This window comes from Cygnus atratus, chromosome 13 (assembly GCF_013377495.2).
Source record: "Cygnus atratus isolate AKBS03 ecotype Queensland, Australia chromosome 13, CAtr_DNAZoo_HiC_assembly, whole genome shotgun sequence".
Lineage (NCBI taxonomy): Eukaryota > Metazoa > Chordata > Aves > Anseriformes > Anatidae > Cygnus > Cygnus atratus.
The window spans coordinates 12,259,481-12,280,586 of record NC_066374.1 but is presented as its reverse complement, the minus strand read 5'-3'; the positions used below and the strand labels follow the sequence as shown (position 1 = coordinate 12,280,586).

Below are 21,106 nucleotides of genomic sequence, written 5' to 3'. Positions count from 1 at the left end.
CAGTCAATGGAAAGACCCCACTGTTTTCACTGGGCTTGAATGAGGGCTTCAATTATTTTAGCTAGTGGGATGCACCCTCCATGGGGCAGGCGGAAGGGAAAGGAGGGGGAGTGGAAAGCTTGGCATGCCTTGTGCACCTGCTGTCTGTAGGTAAACACAATTGCCAAGCTGCACACAGGAACCCAGGAACGTGCTGTCTGCAGAAGACTTGGTTTGGGGGCCATTTATGTAATGGCTCACACATAGCAGTTTGCTCAAGAGCAATGCTGCCCTAAGCCAAGGAACAGAAAGATCAGTAGAGGAATGCCCCCATCATACCCTACCTTACCTGTGGACCTTTACTCTCATATGTTGCCCTGACTATGCATATAAATGTTCACCAAAAATATATTTTTTCCCAAAAAAACAATGACTCACAAACAGGGAAACATCTTTGTCTTCGTTGGTTTGTACTAAAGTTGCACAGCACCTTTCATAACATAATAGGTGAGGCAGACTGATGACTCCAGAGCTCCTTGCTATTTATAACAGACAGCTCTCAAATTTCCAATCTAGGTGAGGAAATTTCATTGCCTTTGTGTGCAAATGTGCAAAAGACACATTTGGTGCCTGGGAGGAGCAGGGAAAAGCAGCCCCCGGGACATGGCCAGACACACAACTGCAGGGTCCCATAGCCCCTGCTCTCCCCAAATCCTGGCATCAGTGAGTAGCAAGTCAAGTCACAGCCTCTCAAGCACTGCTCCTGATGGATCATTGCACCAGCAACTGCCAGACAAGAGGCTGGGCTTGGGCTGCTCCTGCATGGCCTGGAGCATGGGCAAAGCCAAACCCAAGCCAGCTCTCCAGGAAACATACAACCCACCCAAAGGCAGGAGATGAGTGCTCTGCATCTGCCCAAAAGCCTCCTAGCCTGCCTTGTTCCAGCCACATGGCAGACACCAGGCCTGTCCTACTGGTCCCTGCCTGGGGCATTGGCCAATCTCTAAGGGCATCTCCAATTGCAACCATGAACCAGCTCTGCTATTCACCTCCCAGAACGATGGGCTTTCTGGCAGGGGAAAATCCACAATGGTTGCAATTAAGAAACGTCTTTTAAAGGCTTTATAAGTTAGCTGCAGATTTAGGTATTAGCAATTGGCAACTACACTCTGGAGGCAGCACAGCCTTGGCTGAAGCTTTGAGGTTGGAGAGACATGGATTTTTCAGCTCCTATTTCACATCACTGACACCTGGACAAACATAGGGACAAGCAGTCATTTGAACCTTTCTCTGATTAGCAGGCTTTGGGGGTCTCCTTGCTGCAGAGGGACCCTCTCTGTCCACACACCATCAGTGCTCTAGGGCCCTTGGCACCAGCAGGAAGCAAGTTCTGCAAAGTAGACTTCAGGAAAACAGGTTTTTCCCTATGAAAAAAATGATTTTGACAAATAGGCATTTCTAACAGAAGTCTGAGAACTTTTTGAACATCTTTCATCTATGAGGATTCCTTTAAAAGTTTTCCCCCCCGATTCCCATCCCTACAGGCATGGAGTAGAGGAGGCAAGCAGGGGGGCTGGATTACATCCAGGGTATGGTGCCTGACTGCACCACAGATCAGCAAAATATGTCCCTGAGCCAAAAAGAGAAATTTGATGCTCTTGGGAGGTTTTATGTTTGTTTTGTTTTAAATCAAGTAGCTGAAAGTTCCACTCATGAGAGCTCCAGGGTGCATAATAAAGATTACAAAACTGCTGTCATCTGAAGTTAACCACAAACTTAACAAACGGTCCCTCTTCTTGTAGGAGTGGAGGGGCTTTTCAGATAGGATGTTTCCCTTTTTTTCTTTTGAATTTGTTTTGCATGACTTGATAAGTCCAAACAGCCTTCACTGGACAGAAATGCCAAGAATCTCATCTCTTCTAACTATAGGGCATTTACTTCTGTAATAACACAAATTAGTTTTTTTTTTTGAGACTGTAATTAGGAGAGATAATACTGCACCAAACAGACTTCTGGTTGTGATCCAGAGTGAAAAGGAGAGGTCATGACCCACAAACCAAACAAAAAAACACCCTGTGATTAAGTGCCAAACTACTGATGTACAGTTGCACATTTAGGGTTATATATATACACACGCATAGAAGCTCCCTGTTTAAGAAAGCTCTATGGCTGTAGGAATTTTCAGCTAAATTAACACTCATAGCAAAGTGTTCAAAAAGCACCTATACATTCAGTAACATGGCAGCATATCATAGGAACAGATGTGGCTTTGTCTCACCTATAATGATCTCACGTATAAAAAGCAATCATGATGGACTAGTTAATTACAGCTTTCCTATTCAGTAACAAAAATGATCCTACTCTGCTTTAATTTTAGTGTCAAAAAGAAGAAGCAGAGAATAAAAAGAGAACCAGGTAAGAAGTGTACAATTTTTCTAGAGTTTAATCAGTGGCTTTGCTAACCCCTGACTGACATTCATAGAAATGAGGACATTTCATGCAAATGGAAACCCAGCAATTATTTCCTTTCAGTAGTCAATACCCAGTTCATTCCACAGGGCCATTACCTGTCTTTCCATACACAACTGCGCAAATGTTGTGTTTCATCTCCTCCTACACACAGCTAAATGATTGCAATCCCAAGTCTGCTCCCTTTGGCAGTGAAACGGATTTTGCTCCAAGTTGTTCAAGGATATTTTGTGCCCTGTATCTATAGCTACACATCTAAATAAGCAGATATTCAGCAGACATAGGTGAAGTGGAATAGCTCTAATGAATTAAATTTTTGCCTACCCTACTGTCATCACAGGGGAGACTTAATAAAAGGTTCATAGCTTTTGCCCAAAACACCAGCTTGTGTGTTGATATTTATGAGAGCAACATAACAGTGAGATGCTTGTACCCCGCAGCAGTGGGGAGCACAGCTCAACCCAGACCGAAGCACAACTCAGCCACCTTTTTGCCTGCAGTAGCCTTACCCACCTCTCCTTGTTTTAACTTTCAGCTGAGCTAACTCAGCACAGTTTTCAGCTTGTACCTACACTGTAATTGTCAGTGCAATTCAGGACACCATTATCTAGGGATATAGGAGATGCTGCCCTCAAGCCTTAGGAGCATCACCTCAACATTTCACGCAAATATTTTGTTTGCCTTTACTCCATATCCATTCTATCTTTTGGGCTTCTTTTCAGTGAGTTGAAAGCAGAAGGGAGCAGTCCTGAGTTTCATCTTTACTTCAAAAGCATGAGAGATTTCTGCAGCTCTGCATCAAGCAGGAGAGATTGACCTTGTTGCAGTCGGAGCACAGCCCCAGACAGGTAGAACCTCAGCTGGATCTCAGCTCTGCTTCAGACACCCAGGGCATGCAGCAGCCCAGGCACAGGCAGCACCTACAGCCTGGCAGGGAGGGAGCAGCCTTGCACCCACAACACTTATTTGCTGCCTGCTACCATGGAGCCTGGGTGCAAGAGGAGCCCTTGGTATACTAGGGTGAAGGACGCCTGCTCTGACAAGAAATGGTAACGCTCATGATCTGTGCTAAGGGGATCTGGATGTCTCTGTGAGAGCATACAGTGCTCTTTTTCAGCTGATTGACTGAGGGCTCAAAAGCATTTGGTTGTGGCATGGGTTCCCCCAGGAGTTCCGCCCTTAACTGCATTCTATCAGCAGCCACCAACGCTGCCTAGAAATGGTTTTCTATAGGTGGGAGCATCAGGGTTTCATATTCTATCAACACCTCAGTAACATTGTCTGAGATGAGCAGTGAACCTCTTGCAGATGATCATTCCACAAAACCCTACAAGGAGGAAAACGCTCACTTTTTGAGAGAAAGTGTTGCTTTCAGGGAATGGTAGGACCACTACTGGGTCACCACCTGATGTTGAAAACCCTGCTGTTTGTATGACATAATTGTTTATTAATTAACTAAATTGTAGATAGATTTATAACAATAACTTTTATCAAGAAATGCTATGTCCATTCCTGGGTCACAATATAGGACCTAGATTTCTGTGCTGGCTGCCATGAAGCAGACTTATTTTCATTAGAAATGCTACAGCTGTGAAACCAAGACAGATTAGCCTGTGCATACTAGGGAGAGGAAAAACAGCCAAATGGATGTCTCTTTGTAATGCCAAGAATTCTCAGTATGACATGCACCAACTGAGGCTGCAAGTCCAGAGCCAGACAAAATGTCATCTGTATTACTCAGCTTCTTACTATGGAAGCATTTAACATATAAAATGTATTATACGCACAGCAAAGGCTTTCTCCTGACTGATCCAGTTTCACTCAGGGCAAATAATTAACAAATGATAAATTCCAAGCTTGCAAAGCCAAACAGTTCCCAGAAGCAGCAGAAGAGAAGAGATGCCTCACAGCAGACCGGTGATCCAGCAGATCATCTCCCTAAAGGAACTGAAAGCACTCCATGGCTTTGGGGATGGAGCTGCATAGCTTTAACCATACTAGGTCTTGATTCTGCATAGCTAGAACAAGATTTACAGAAAATGGGGATCCCTGCTGAATTCATAACAAATGAGCATCTAGCTGTGAAGCAAACAAAGCAAGGACCCATGGAAGATGAGCAGAGGGAACACACAGCATTCCACTGTACCAAGAGCCAGAACGCTCACTGCTAACACCCTTCCAGTTCCTATGAAGGAGTTGAACTAGCTTCTCCCAGCTGAGTCTCTCTTGAAAAGCATCAAGAACCTTCCTGACAAATCATCCTTTTCATCATAAAATTGCTTAATCAAAGTTTCCCATGCAGCTGGCTTGAGTGCGTCTTTCCTATTGCATTAATGTATGCAAACGGATGGTGTTATTGATGCAAGTACAGGAACAAAAGGTCACAGAAGCAAGTTTAATTAAAGAGAAAGTCTGAACTTGAGCAGGAGTTAGCTAAACTGAGACATATTGATTAACAGATCTGATTTTAATTATTACAAGACAACCACAATGTAGCTTTGATATTAAACAGAGACAGTCCTTCAGATCACACTATCTTATTCATCTCAGATTTCTAACCACTCAGGAGAATGGTTAAGCTAAAAACAACATGTGAATAGCTATGAGTGAGCAGAGGTCTCCCACCTGACACAGGCAGAGCTCCCATCCTTGAGAGATCAAAGCAGATGCTGTTACACAGCATCCTTCTGGGGGCCAAAGAGGCCACAGCCATCTGTGTAACAACTGGCCACTCAGAGAAGGTCAGAAATGGCAGAGTATCTTAAATAATGTAACTCTAAGCACATGGGTGTTAAAAAAAAAAAGCATATCACATGTCAGCCTAGGAATTGAAAGGAAAAAGAAAAGAAGGAATACAAAAGAGCTGTACAGACATCTCAAAGCAGTAGACAGTGTGGGAAGGGAAAAAAGATATGAATTTTTTCTTTTAACCTTAGTACCCATAACAGGATGCTCCCCAGGAGGCAGAGTGAGTTCTCCCATGCTTGAATGGTGAAGAGGTTCACAAGAGGGCAGCTCTGGGATGGTGACCTGTCCAAGAGCAGGCTGCTTCTCTCTTCAATTGCACAGGACTACCCTTAACCCAAGCAAAGATTTTTCAGGTAACATTTTTAAATGTGTCTTACCCCAGAGTAAGATATCACTTCTACGAAGGCTCACAAAACCCATTTTTCCTCTATTTAACCTTCTTTCTTTTCAAAGTACACTTTTTCTACCAAATGAAGAGAGATTGTCTGAATGTTAGCTCCATCACACATGTGACATGACAGGGATGCAGCTGCTAAGCAACTACCTTGGGGGTGGGAGACATTTTATAAAAATGTTTGTAATCATCCAAGAAGCCGGGGTGAGAGTCGATTCTGGTGTGATAAGAGAGGAAAAGAAATAAGTCCAACCTCCACACTTCAGTTGAGGTTTAATCAGAAAGAAACTGCTCCCAACAAGTTTCAATATCCTAAACAATCTGATAAACAATAAAACAGAGTGTAAATACAGAGCACCTAGAGAAGAGGTAAGACTTTTAACCATCCAACTCCTGGACAAGAACAAAAAAATCAGGGCACATGTGTGCAAAGCAAAACAGGGGAGATAGTATCAGATGTGAAAAGCTAATTGAAATTATCCCAGTGTAACTAAAATAATTAAGCTGAAGCTTAGTCCTAATAGGAACTAATTCTCCTCTGAAGAAGCTTGCCCTCCAGCACCAGCTGGGCAGCATCCCCGTCACCCTGCCAGCCTCCACCACTGCATCAGGCCCACTCACTTCACTATGAAAGGTCTTCATTGCTATGAGAATGGATACTGCCTTTCTGAGAGGGACTTTATGCCCCCACTCACCTCTGCTACACAAGTTCCAGGGCTCTGGGCTTCTACAAATCATCTGGAGAAATAGTGCGCCCAGAAGCAGAGGCTAGCCCCCTCCAGGATGGGTGCCAGGATGCAACAGGGAAAAGCTGTGCTTTTTGGGGAGTTTTGCTTCAACAACTGCCTTAAAGGAAGGTTGCCCCCCCTCCCCAAAACAAGGGCGCTTCAGGCTGACCCTGAAACTAAAGGTATGGAACAAATACTGCAACACCACAGGTAGCAGCTCCTTCATACTGACCAGATAACCTCAAAGAGAGCTAGGACATTTCAACCCCCCAGGAAAGGAGTTGCTGTTGTATCCCTCTCTTTTCACCCTTATATTTCACTTACCTTTACATCTTCAGTGCCCTCCTACTTGCTCCTGCCCATCAGCATTAAGCACCCTTTCTGTGCCTCAGGCTCATATTTATTGGTTCCTTCCAGCAATTCCTGGAGTCCATCAGCTGCAGCTTGTATTTTCCAGCTAATCTTCCTGAGCTGGAGGGGCAAACCCACCTGGTGCTCATCTCCTTGAGGCCCTTCCACTGTGCCCTGTGGTCACCTTTGGCCATGGCTTCTAAAAGTGCCAGAAGTCAATTGCCTGTAAGTTGCAATGTTTAAAAGTGATTGCACTTCAATCAGCAGCCAGCCCTGCAGAGTTCAGGAGTTTTGATTTTGCCTGATAGGAGAAAGAGATGTTAAAAACATTCTAGGCATAACCCTGGCCAGCCAGGTACATTAGATTTTGTTATGAGTAGAAGAGATTATTTATTTATTTATTTATTTATTTATAAAAGACTGAACAGAGTACTCAGCAATGTTGTAAGTAACATGCTGAAAGTGTCCAAGCTAGGGTTCACAAAAGTAATAGGAAGAAATCTGACTGATGCATTGAGCTGGTACAGCAGAACAGAAAACCCTACCCAGTCTAGGAGTTTTGCAATGAGAAATCACAATTTAAAGGACACTGTCAGAGCCACTACACAGAGAGGAGAAGCTAGATCCATATTTAGTTACGTCCCTAAGCAACAGCTAACAAAGCACTTCCAGATGAGTGAAACCAGAGATGAAGTGAGAGTAAGGGTACAACTGGTATCCTCAATATGAGTGGGGAGAGCTGTTCTGGGCAAGAAGGTGAGGGAGAAGTCGTGGACTTCCTGTGGTGTCCCATCAAATACCAGTCATCTCCAGTGAAAGCTCCTGATCACTGTTGCTCACTTTTCATGCTGTGGTAATTAAAATGCAGACTGAATCCTTGTTAGCTTCCCTTGGCTAAGACATGAGAGCTAAAACCCACTCACAAGTACTCTTAAAGTTCAATCACTGCTGTTTGTACAGCACTGTGCTGCAGAGCCAAGAACAAAGCATCTTGGTGTCAAGAAATCAAGGAGCCTGTCCAAAATCCCCCACGGTGGTAATCAGCCTGATCTCTAACTGAAAGGTATATAAAAATATGTGCAAATGGTATTTCTGCCCTCCCCCTTCAAATCAACAATTTTAAAAATAAAAAGTATGGCTTTTTTCTTTCTTGCATGTGACTTCAGCTTTTTGAGTTATCTCCATAACTACCAGGCAGAGCTGAGCTTTCTGCAAGGCTGAGCTTCCCCCAGCTTCCAGCACCTAGGCTGCCCTGTCCTAGGAAAAGCTAACTGTTTTACTTGCTATCATCCAGCCATTAAAGACATCCCAATATAAATACATACAATACAGGGAACATTTCTGTTACACAAAGTTAATGTGGACAGAGAGATTTTCTGTCTTATTGTTAGATGTATGGATACGGGAGAACAGACAACTGCTGAAATTAATAATACCCAGCCCCTCACTTCCAGACTTCGGACTTTTTACAAATCAAAGATCTTCCATTAAAAATGTGAGGTTACCTAAACTTGCAACTTCTCATCTTATATATCTTCTGTCTCTTCAGGTGTATTGTTACTGTATCATGACTTATTCTGGTTATGGACTCCTTCTGTCATACCATGCTCCATGTCAAATCCCTCTCTGAAAACATGATATACCAAATGGCACAGTACTACACAGAACATCTGCCTAATAGACTCTCATTCCTTTCATCTTCTTTCACATCAAAACACAAAACATTTCCAGACACTCTAGAAAGCCAGCATGGTCTCCACAGTGCCCCAAGATCAATCTACAGTTTTAATGTGCTTTTGTCAAAAAATGTTAATGCACATAATGGTAACATAATGAGGCAAGGCTTAACCCAGCTGCATGACAATTAAAGCACATGATTATTATTTCACAGGATCTAGTCGTTTTGCAAAGAACTCACTTGTCTGTCTGTGTGCCAGATTTGAAGCTGCAGTTTTCTGTGATATGAAGTCTACCTTTCAATCAAAATATCTACATCTGATATTTAGAACTTGAGCCAACTTAATTTGCACTGATAATCTGCAGTTTTGAGAAAGTTTTAATGTGGACCAGCTATTAGAAACATCAGAAGATCCTGGGACAGGATAAAGCACATAAAAGCCATGCAGAACAAATGATAAACAGCTAGAAAAGAAGGAAAGGAAGTGAAAAGTGCTAGTGATGGAACTGAGACAGTGCAGCAGATTGAATGCTTGACAGACAGGGGATGCCGCAGCACAGGGAGGTCAGTGCACAGAAGCTGGCTGGCCTGTGCTCATTGGGTCTTTGTTCTGGCTGTGAAAAACTGTACTTGCCAAAACAGCGAAAAAGGCCTAAGAAGTCATCCCTTACAATGTGTCTGCCTGGGCATCCCCAAGGAGGCCACGTGCATTTCTGCTCTGTCTACCACAGCCCCTCTTCAAATGGACCAGAGCTCACCAGTGCTTCCAGCCATCATATCAGACAGATTTCACTGGGTATCCAACCAGCCATGAGAATGTCACTTACAAATAACCCATCAATTACCCATTTGCTAAAAAATCAGAGTCAATTAGATGCATCCTGGGCTCCCTGGGTCAGTAAAGCACTCCTGGGTGGGTGGGAGCAGCAGATAGTTCTTCACATCTCTCGTCTTTGTACCCATGGGATCAGAAGCCTCATACTAGAACAGTTTTTATTCTCATCTGTTTGCTCTTCATATTTTATTTCAGATCTGGGACCAATTTAGTTTAAGTCCTAATGTGCAGTAAATGCATACTGTATGTTGATAAATTATTAGCCCTCTTACATTGCATGCCATTTGGTAAACCCATAGAGAGCTACTTACCATTCCCACTGTGAATCAAAGGGCATTTGCTTAATAACTCCATATCCAGATGTGTTCAGTGAAGCACAGGGAAAGTGTCATTGTTTACCAGCCTGAGAGAATGTCCTAGATCCAAGAAGACACAAAGCCTACCCAGAGCATCTGCCAACTATGTGCGCTGCTCTTTGGAAAATTTAGTTTAATGAGTGCAACACAAACATCTCCCCCGTGAGCCACGGTGGCAAGCACCAGTTGTACCCGCTGCCTCGCTCTGAGCATTACACGAGGAGAGGCACCAGGTACCAATAGAATGGGCATATGGATTTTCCCCTATGGAAGATTAGCAATAAATAGTCTGAGACACAAGCTCTCAGCTGGATTAACTCTCAGTAATTTCACTTTTCTAAGATCATTCCTCGCAAAAGCTATGAGCAGTCTAAACACCTCCAGGTGTTTCTTCTGACTTTCATACTTGGTTGAGTCTCCTTCAGGAGCTAGCCTGAAGTTTTGTGCTGTCCATTCTTAAGTCCTTTTGTTCCTTATAAGGAACCTATTCTGCACTGAAATCTCTTTATATACTTACTTACTGACTTATTTAAAGCTAGAACAAAAAGCAAGAAGTAACGTGGAAATGTGAAAACTTTCAGCTGTTCAAGATGGCCACAAATGGAAGTTCTGTCCAATTCAATAAAATGTATTTTAGGTTTGTCTTTTATGAACTGATGAGAGGCCCTGCATTTTCTCATAGCCTCAAAACTTAGATGTAAAATCTGAAAAGTGCAGCTTCTAAAATGGTTGGGTTATTAACTGCTGCGCTAAGAATATTTGCTAAATTACAGCATGGAAGTATTCTCCAGCTTATTATTTCCAACAACAGGCATCTTTTATTAAGAAACTCAACTTGGATAATCAAGAACCACCCACTGTGAAATGAATGAATTGTGTTCTCCAGAGAGTACAATGGCTTTCTTTACCAGTCCTATGCCTCAACAGAATGGTAATACTTCCTTAACTTGGCAAATGTGGCTTTGGAAAATACATGTTTTTTGTTTTTGTTTTTGTTTTTTTTTAGGCAGATGAAATTGTTTGTTAAATTAAAGCAAAGTCTTAAGGAGTAATAAATAGTGAACAAACAGCAGACCTAATGGACCAACACTAAAAGCAGAGTCCCTCTTTCTAACTGTCAACACCAGCTGGTTTTAACATTTCATTCAGAAGAAAATAAGTGAGCAAAAACATGAAAGAAGTGTGAACTCTTCTTTCTTTTAAAACATTATTTAACTCTTAAAAAGTAAAAGTTAGAAGTTAGTGAAAGGATTTACTGACAGCATCTCTGTCTCACTGTTGATAGGAATGAGCCTTATTTGCTGACACTTCTTCATAGCGAAGCTTTTGGAACCTGCCAGACAGATCTGCAGGATGAATTTGCTTTTTTTGTACAGAATTTATCAGCACAGTGTTGGTCAGGTTAGGTAGCCCTGAGGTGTGCGAGGCTATGCACAGCTAAGCTTTATTCTAGGTCTCCTTCCAGGCTTGGAAACACCTTCTCACAAAACACCATTAAGGAGTGCATCAGTCGACCCCTAAAGGCCAGGAGGCCCTGTGCTGGTGGGGGGCTACTGTGCTCAAGACTGAACGGGAGACTTCAACATGGAAACTTGTCCAGAAAACTTCACTGCAAGACAGTGAACAGCACATGAGCTCAAAAAAATCACCTCCTAAGCAAAGAAAGAGATCTGAGGAGGTTCTCAGGTTCCCCTGAAAGTGCTAGGAGGATGAACCTCCAAATCAGCCAGTTTTACAAAATGCAGTGGGGAAAAAAAAAAAAAAAGTAATTTTTTTCTTGCTAGCACAGAAGGAAATAGATGCACTGATTTGCAGTCTACAATCCAGGAAGCTTGAATCTCTTTGGGTCGGGATCGCTCTTGCACAATACCAAAGATCTGCAAATTTGTCAGCTCTTAACACTTACGGGACTCCTAGTACATCCTGATTTTACCCTATATTGTGCAACTTTATATCTTCCAAGCTTTGCTTATGGAACAGCAGCAAGAAGGATGACATTTTTAGAGGCTGCACAATGTAGAATCTTGAAGCCAGGCATCAAGAAACTTCTAAATAAAATATTTTTCCTTGCCATCTGTAAAAATAAGGCTGTTATGTCCATTCCCAGTGGGCTTTGCCACCTCCTGCAGCAGCAGGACATGGTTTGCCCTTCTGCAGCCTGTTCTGGCAGCAAAGTTTCCCCAGTACTGGCAGCCGTGCTGGGGCAGCACGGTCCTTGAGCTTCACAAGTCACACCAGTGGGTTCAGATTTGCATTTGGACTCAGAACAAAGAGAAATCTGTTTTAAAAGGGTCTCTTGGCCAAACTACAAAGCTATTTCTTTTCTTCTTTTGTAAGAATGTGTCATTCTGACAAAGAATAGTCAAAGAAATATGAAGTTTACTTTGTTTGAATATCTAAGTTATTCACGGAGACACACCACCCTCTATAACAATACAATGAGCTGCTCCAGAGAACACTGAAATCAGTCAGAATTTTCATCTATGAAGCAAAGCATACCCTCTCTTTTACACTTGAGTCTTTTCCCTACTTCCTTGGAGATTATAGCTGGAGGGGTACTCTTTTTGAATTTTACTGGATGTGATGAAGTTCTACTTTTTAATGATTGAACCATTAAGTTTTGAATGGCAGATTTTCTCTTCTTTTTTTTTGTTGTTTTTTTGTTTTGCTACTGACATAACATCGTTATGTTGTTTGTAGGAATTATGGTTTTTATCTTCCTGTCAACAGAATATGCATGCAAATAGACTTTAGATTATTTATAGAGCAACATGAAATTAAACTGCTTGTATAATGACTTAAAACCGGTTATCGCTATCCTGCATAATATCTGTTTAAACACACCACTTGCAACAAGCTTTCCTAATCAAAGGAGGAAACAAAAACACAATGTCACTAATTTTATGCATGCGGTAATGTGCTGTTCAGCTCTCAGCATTGCATCCCTGTGCAGTGAAGAAAAATGATGCTGTTTTTACCGATATGTGCTCTTCAATTTCTGCAGAGCTCTTTGGAGAGTACTGTCAAATTTCAGATTTTAAGGCTCAGACACATTTGAAAAGCTGAAGAAAACATTCAGACACATTTTTCTGCTATTGCTATGTATTAGAAGCATCTCGGGTCTTTCCTTGCACAGATGCCTTTCCCCAGGTTCAGTGGTCTCACAGCGGTGTGCCCAGGACTCCCCTCCAAATGCACACCTGTGAGCCACAAACACCATGGGAACGTGTGGTTTGGAGCTGCAGCCGGGAGCCCTGTGCAGCCCACGTCCTCTGCGGCAGCACTTTGTCCCAGGCCAGGAGTATCTCAGCGGGGATACAATGTTAGGCCCTGGGCTAATAAATTCAGCATACCCGTCTTCCCTTTCTATTCCCAGTCTTCATGCATAATGGATTTCTTCCTTCAGGGCAGACCACTAATGAAATAGTGACAACTTAAGCAAGTTTATTGTAACTCCACAAGAGCTCTTCCACAGCTAATGGCAATTATCATTTTGTTTGTTTCTCTTTGCAAGAACAAGCATAGGCCAGTTACCCTCACAAGCAATGGCACATGTGAGAAAGCAAGGCACAGAAGTCCTTCTTTGCCTCCTGCTCAGCCCATCCAGGTGGGTGTCAGTGGAAAGCCAGGGCAGGAATTGTGGAAAAGCACCTGAACACATGGCACACCCAGAGCACAGCAGTGGAGAGGCAGCCTCAGCATGAAACAGGAGTTACCAGACTTCACTGACTTCCCCCTGGGGCTATTCAGTCACACCACAGACCGAGCATTTTAAACACCCACAAACTCCTGTTGGTATGGGAAAGTGTGTGGACGAGGCAACCCACCAGGCTCTGGTACAGGCACCTCCTGGCCCATTAGACCTGCTGGTCTATGGGGTTGGGGTGTACTGAAGTTTGGTTCCCTCTTCATCCAGACAAGCTGCTTCTGTCCCCAACACCTGCCCCACCAGCCAGCACGGCCCCTCTGCATTGCATTTGGCAGAGCTCGGTTGGTTTGCAGCAGTTCAAGTGCCTGCTAGAGCCTGGCACTGGGCTGCTTTCCCCAGGAATGCCTCACATTTAGAACTGCCTTTCCTGGCTTTGCCTCATCTGCTCACATGGACTGAAAGCTATTAAAATCATTAAGTGCTTCAGAAATGGCTTTTGTCAGAAATACAGCTGCCTTCTGGCTGCCTTCCCTCTGGCCAGAACTAAGCCACAGACTGCAAGGAGTCCCGCCCCAGCACCACAAAAGCCACCTCTACCCATTTCCACACTTCTCTTCCTGCCTCTTGTGTCCATATACCTGTGACAGAAACAAGACAGTGTCCTTGCACTGGTGACAGAGCTACACTGAATGTCTGAAAGAAAGGTTACCCTTAGTGACAGCTCATACTGCATTTCCTTTGCTGGAAGTGGTGGCAAGCCACAAAAAAGCTGCAAACACAGGAATTATTTCCAAAACACAACAAAAGCAATCCAAGAAAGAAAGAAAGAAAGAAGGAAGGAAGGAAAGAAAGAAAAAGAAAAAGAAAAAGAAAAAGAAAAAGAAAAAGAAAAAGAAAAAGAAAAAGAAAAAGAAAAAGAAAAAGAAAGAAAGAAAGAAAGAAAGAAAGAAAGAAAGAAAGAAAGAAAGAAAGAGAAAAAGAAACTGAACCCACTGTCTGACTAGTTCCAATCTCCAAAGCCTGCTCATTGTTCAAGGGGTGAGGACAAGCAGCACACTGGGTGAGCAGGGTTTTTGGGTGCGGGTGAGGAGCCACAGTGCAGCTCACGCAGGCAGTGTAGTGGTGTGAGGAGAGGTTGCTCAGCGCTCTCAGGGCAGATCTCATCACAATGAAGCATGTGAGAGCGTGACAGGAAATAAATTGGACCTTCAGTCAACCATTTAGAAGTGCTAGAAACTCCCCAGTGTAAGTTATTCAATTTGGTAAGAAAAAAAATAGAGGTGGATTAATTTTTTCCTGCCTCTCTGTCTGTTTTTTTTCTCTTGGACTCACTCTGCTGGTGATGGAGGAGCTGGTGCCATAAAAAGAGTTATTTTGGTGGCTTTGGTCCACACAGAAGCAGAAATTGGCCTTCGTTTATATGAGCTGCCATTTTTCCTGAACACTTTAATGATGCTAGTTTGAAAAGCTGCCATTTACTCACAGAGGAAAGTGCAAAGGGTCAAATTCTTCCTTTTTATTTCTGCTGTTCATCATAACTGTAGCCCTGTTTTATGTCATTCTGGTACTCAAGAAATTGTGCCTGTCAAGGGATGGGTATTCCCTTGCAAATCTGGTGCTGGTGGCCAGTACAAACTAGGCAGGGGAGGCAGATGAGGAGAAGGAGCAGAGTCCTCCTGCACTCCTAAGATCTTCTGCCTTCACAGCCCCATGTTGCTGCTGGAGGGAATAGGAAATCATCCCTCATTTCAAAAACTTTAACTGAAAGGTAAGAGCCGTGAAAAATCAAATGAATCATCTCCACTCAAAGGAAAAAAGTCCAAGGAAAGAAAAAAAATGATACACTTACGGCTCCTACATGAACTCAATTTTATATCAACAAAGATCTATTTAAAATGGGAGCAAGTCCTACCTTCAGAACCCACTCACTGCCCTCCGTTCTGAATCTTGCAGAGCAAATTTTGCTTTTTCATCATTTACCAGGCAGATTACAGATCTTCTGAACTTTTAAAGTGATTAATCAGCACAATACCGGCCAGCACCAAAGGCAGGAACTGTTCCAAAGGCATTGCCTAGGCTGTCAGACTCCCTCTGAAAGCCACCTGATGGGCTGCTTCAGTCTGCAATCCTCATGGATGCCCCAAAGGTGATAGCATTTCTAATAATACCTGCCTCTTCCATGGTTGCATAAGACATTAACTATCTGTAATGGTATAAGATTTCACAAACAAGTGTAAAAGAAACCAAGGCCAAAACCCGAACCAAGGTGTATAGATTGACAGCCCAGATGTTAAAAAATAAAAATAAAAAATAAAACAATAATAATATTAACACACATTGTGGGAAAATCTTCAGGCTCTGAGGATAGATTTCACATATCCTGGTGATACCTGTGGATAGAGGCCTGGCTGAGAGGGCATTCTTAAACAAAAATGCCATGTTTTTCTGATGTTGTAAGGTACCTGGCTTGTACCCAGTGTATTGCAACTACATGGGGCTGCTCTGAAACAACCTTTACAGCCAAGGAATCCCTTGAGGTCTGGGCAGAGGATGCTGCTCCCTGTAGATGGAGGTGTTCTGGGTAGCAACACTAGCACAGAAACCAGAAGCCAAATCAGCCTCTTGGCATGGCCAAGGAGCTTCAGTCTTCTCGTGCAGTTACTTGAGGCTCTCAGCAATGCGAGACCTCTGCTTCCCTGAAACCATGGTAACCATGGTGATTCACTTTAGAAATAAAAAACTGCTGCATTTCTGGCAGAGGAGATAGCAGCTTCTGCAAGGTGTGAGCATGCTGTCTTCCCATATCCTCAGTCAAACAGGGGCCACATTCAGTCTCTGTCCAACTACATAACAGAAATTTATTTTTAAGAACACCACCGAATTCAGCAGAAGAAACATCTGTGCACATTTGAGCAGAACAGGGCACACCCGACTCTGGTCCTGGCTGGCCCCCCACAGTGCCACAGAGGGGACATGCATGGCACAGGCTGCACAGCACGGGAACAGGCCCCGTCTCCTTTCCGAGCCTGGGGGCTGCAACATGCCTCCTCAGCAGCCTCTGCCAAACACGTCCAGGGAAATCCTGTGCTGCCCAACACCAAAACCCAAGGCAAACAGTGCAAAGCTCCCGCTGCTGAGATGCAGATTCTGGCTAGAAATACTTGTGTTTTCTTTGGAGCCAGCAGCTCTGCTCAGCTTTGCTCTGCCAAATGGAGGCTATGAAAACACTTCATGTCTTTTTCCACACCCAGAAACCAGATATTGTGGCCCAATGCATGTTGCTGGTAAATCACAGAAGAGCCCAGAGAGATTTGTTTAGAGGTGTAGGTAATCTGAGCAAGGAGGGACACTGCTGTTTGCTGCGGAGGGAGGTAGATAAACAGCTGTTTGGCTGGACCCTGAGCTTCCTAGCTGGAGAGGGGAAAGAGGGGAAAAAATGGAAGTTGAACAGGGACTGGAAAGCCCAACTGGGTAGAAACTTAGACCCCACTTTCTCCTCCCCTCTTGACAGCTCTCACATTCTGACTGAACCATAACGTTAGTAAACAATATATTGCGTGTTCTCACTTTCACAGGCTTTTCACTGACATGTTGACATGCAATTTCTCATCCTTTTCTATTATGCATCCTGAGCACAGCATCGGGAGTCTTCCTGCAGTTAGAACTGACAGCCCGGAGTTTTCACTCCTCATAGCTAAGGCATTAATAAAAGCTATTTTGCTCACGTTCATGAAGTTGAATCTAGGCTTAATGTCTTTTTCTGCTACAAGAAAGAAAGAAAAAAAAATTAAAACAGTATTCTGGAACTGCTTAAATCTTAAACAAGTAACACCATGGTAAGCCAAAGGGAGGAGAAAGTTTTTGCTAAAATGTGCCCAGGCTTCAGAGCAGAACTTTAGAAAGAGACATTTTCGAAATGAGGAAATGCCGGGAGGGAGTTTTCTCTGCAGCAGGCTATTGTTGTAGAACCTGAAAATTGTACTTAAACACTGAATTGCTTCATTGTTAGAAGCACTTTAAACATAAAACCTACCAGAAACACGTTTCCTTGTTCTGGCTGTGGGAGGTAGTGGAGCTTTTAGATCAATTGTTATGCAAATCTGCCTCTAGTTTCAAGCTAGGTTAAAATCTATTCTCCAGACAATTAAAATTGGAGTCACTAAGGTGGTTCTTGCACCAAGGTTAACTTTCTAAGGATGTCAGGCTGTGGGTTTGCATTTTAAAATGTATGTAGGAGCCCCATTCCTCTCTCACAAGAGATTGGGGGGGAGGAGGGGGGTGTCACTGAAAGGACGTTGGTGCCTATGCAGGAGGAGAGGAGTGGCTTTGCCCAGAGCTCGCCACCACCCTAGCAAAGCCAACCACAAAATCCCACCTTGGACGGGGGGCTGCCTGTCTGCATGGGTGCACCACCACTGGGACCAGGGAAAAGGGCTGTGGGGATTTATAGCAGCAGATTTGGTGGGTGCATGGTGCTGCTAAGCACACACGAGTGCACCCAGCTCTGCTGCAGGCACTGATTTCTCCACGGCGGCTGCAAGCTGCACAGCCCTACAGTTCCCATGCTTTGCTCCCTGCCTGCATTACAAATACAATCTGCAACATCAAGCCACACACCGCACTGTCTAAAGACCGCAGTCTAGAAAATTAAGCACTAAACAACCCATAGTTCAAAAATGCAGAATTTTGCAAGTAAGATTAAGACAATTTACACAGACTCCTCTTTCCTACTCCTTCATCTCAGACCACAAACCGTTACCCGCACCTCCACCTCTCCAGAGCGAGGCTGATATTTCTGAAGGACCAGTGCTGTAAAACTACTCCTGGTTTTATGGAGCCAGGTAAATAGCATGCGGTTGATTTATACACATCACTTCATGACAGGCAGACAGGTTTTCCCTTAAGAAATGTGCTTTATTGGCTGGAATGTGACTTGTTCAGTAAAATGTATGAGTATGTCATCAGCCGAGGTGCACAGTGTGTGTGATGAGCAGTGCATGTCAGTGCCAAGCCCCTGGCCCGCCATCAGACCCCAGTTTCCAGCTCCCTGCTGAGATCATCCCCACCTCTAGGGAGCTTGCCAGGGAACCCCAGGCTGCAAACACAGCTCACCTCATGCCCAGCAAAGCCTGAGCGAGTGACAGTGACACCTGGCCAAGCACCAGAAGCTGGCGAGGACCCAGTGCCCCATGGGGGTGAGGGCAAGCACCAGGAGAGCTGCATTGTCTGCAGCTGGGTGATTTTGGGTTGGTTTTCCAATAAGCAGAGCACCGCTGCCTGCTCTCGTATGAGAGAACAGAGTGAGCCCCCCCCCAGCTCCAGCTGCTCAGCATCCAGAAGATCAGTGCAGGGACTTGGGGATGCTAATGGTGGGCAAACAGCTAGCACAAGACACAGCACACACTGCAGCAAGCACAGCGAGGGGCTAATGGGGGGTAATGGCTCTACAGTCAGAAATCATATCAGTTCAGCCCACACAGAGGGCTAGTTTCCAAGAGAGCCGTTATCTCAGCTCTGATGCATGGATGTCAGAGCTCCTATGCCCATTTTATTGGTTAAGTACATGTTTTTATTGCTGTTTATAGAAGTATTCCTGCATGCTGAGAAGCAAGGGAGCACACTGACTAGAAAGCACTGAACTTGCACCGACAGCTGTGTAAGAGCATCCGGACCCTGGCCAAGCCTCTGTGAGAAGGCTGGTAAGTGCACGTGAAGGGCTGCCTTAATTTCCAGGTCATGACCCCCATAAATGCAACTCAAATCACTTTTCCTTGCTGATGAAAACATTAACAGGGAAGAGGATGGCTTGTAGCCAGCCAGATGCATTTAACTACAGCCCTTAAACTTGGCTCATCCTGAGGCCTCAGCTCTAAAAGCAAAACAGAAATGGGTGCAGCCCATGACAGTCCACACTTGCACTTGTCCCCTCTCAAAGTAACACCGCTCCCTGGGGTGCAGCAGGCTGGGGTCTGCATTGCAGATGCATTGCACATGCTACATCTCCCACACCTGGCACAGCAAGGAAAGAAGATGTGGGGAACCCTTACAATTTCCTTGGCAAAGGTGGGGATAAAATGGCCCTAGCAGCACCCACACTCACAGTGTTCCTGCTGAGCCCAGCACGTTGCACTGACCACAGCACAAGGGTCGAACAGAACATGCCACCCTGAATGCAGCCCCCTCTGCTGGGCCTGTGTTGTTTGGAGCACAACCAGGGGACCAGGGGAAGTGGCTGCAGACCTGACTGGTGCTGGGCAAACCCAGACAAGCCACATCACTGATCTCCCCACCTCTAAGATGTGTAAAATGGCACTAGCATCCTTTGAGAGCCATTGAGGCAGGCAGGGTTAGATGCCCCAGTTTACAGAGGTAGTAGAAAAGCAGAGCTTCAGCTGTCTCTTCTCAGCACAAAACTTTCAGCTTCTTTCCACAGGGCTGAAAGTGAAATTCTCATCATTCAGCCATCAGATGAGACAGCCACACTATTTTGCTGTCTCAAGGGAAACCTGCTTTTGAGATAAAGGTAGGCTGCAGAGATTTTACTTTCTTTTATGTAAATATATGTGTAAAAGAAAAAAAAATAAAAGAAAACTGAGGGATATTGCAAATCATTTTCCAGTCTGGTGCATTTCTTTGTGCACAGAAAGTGGCTCTGGAAATGGGTGACAGACTCATATTTAGATACCCTTTTGCCAGGACTTTTTATTATTATTTCTGTCTAATCGAACCAAAATGAAATACTGAGAATTGGGTTGCTCTGCTGAACCCTCTGTCCTAGTTCTTCCCAAAAGGAAGTCTGACCTGCCATTAAGTAGCCAACGTACATTTTGAGCTTCTCAAAAAAAAGGCCAAGCTGCCCACCCCATGAATATTGCAGAGTCCTTTGTGTTGTGGGAAGCGTGGATGAACAGCAGCAGCTGCCCATGCTGGCAGAACGGGCAGAGAAAGGACGTGACAGCAGAAGAGATGCACCACTCTGCTCTCCCCTAGGCTGGGCACCCTGTTCCCAGCCCTATCACCCTGAGGGCAGGTGGAGGCCCCAGCTATGGGACTGCAGCTCATACCTGTGGGTGTAGAGCTGAAGCTGCCCTGGGATGCCCATAGCAGCTGGGCTCTCATTCTGGCTTTGGGGAGGATGGCACCTCCTGCTGCAGAGCAGCCAGGTGCCAGGTCAGAGTTTGGCCTGGGGTAAAGGACACTGGGAGAGAAGCAGTCACCTTTGGGGAGCTGCCTGCACAGTGCTGTCTGAGCAGCAGCTTTCTGCTCCTTATCCTGTTCAGTTTCCTTCCCAGAGCCCATCTTGGCAGGACACCTGCATGCTCCCAACAGCAGGAGACACTTGCACATCCAGCTGTCACCCATGGAAGTCCACAGGCACCTGGACTTCACCTGAAATAAGCTCAAAATGCCTCCCTGGTGCATTCAGCAAAGTCACTAAGCAGTAAGGAGATAAAAACTCCTCAAACACTAAATATTAGCAGCTACAGAGAGGCTGTGGGAGTTGGCACATCAAATACCGCAGCTGCAGTCGGCTTTTTGCCCATTTCTGCAGAGTTTCACAGTGCAGCACTTGGCAACCCACAGCATTCCCCTGCCAGTGCGTGGGCTCGTGCTACAGCGGCAGGCGCCCAGCAGTCCTCAGCTTGCAGCATCCCCTGCACCGCCCGCACAACAGCTCTGGGAGAAGAAAAAAGGAAATGAGTGGGAGAGCACGACATGCAATAGTTGTACTTTTGCTTTGCATTAAGGTTTTCTTTGTCAAGTAAAATTGCCTCTCATGGGGCTTAGTGCACTGAAATGCTGGGGTATTTAACTTCCTACCTTTCAAGGCTTACTCCAGCCCCTTAGCACAATCTGAAGCTGTATTTTGGAGACTCTTCTATCTGCCCTGGAACAGCATTGTTTTAATGACGTCTTTA

The 21,106-nt window shown here is 44.6% G+C and overlaps 1 long non-coding RNA gene across 1 annotated transcript in view; it reads right to left on the bottom strand.

Moving 5' to 3' along the window:
- LOC118245509 (uncharacterized) overlaps positions 1–21,106 on the bottom strand; it is a 47,071-nt gene extending 25,965 nt beyond the window's left edge. The window contains exon 1 of the long non-coding RNA XR_004777873.2: positions 21,009–21,106. This is a non-coding gene — a long non-coding RNA (uncharacterized LOC118245509). The remainder of the gene's footprint in view (positions 1–21,008) is intronic.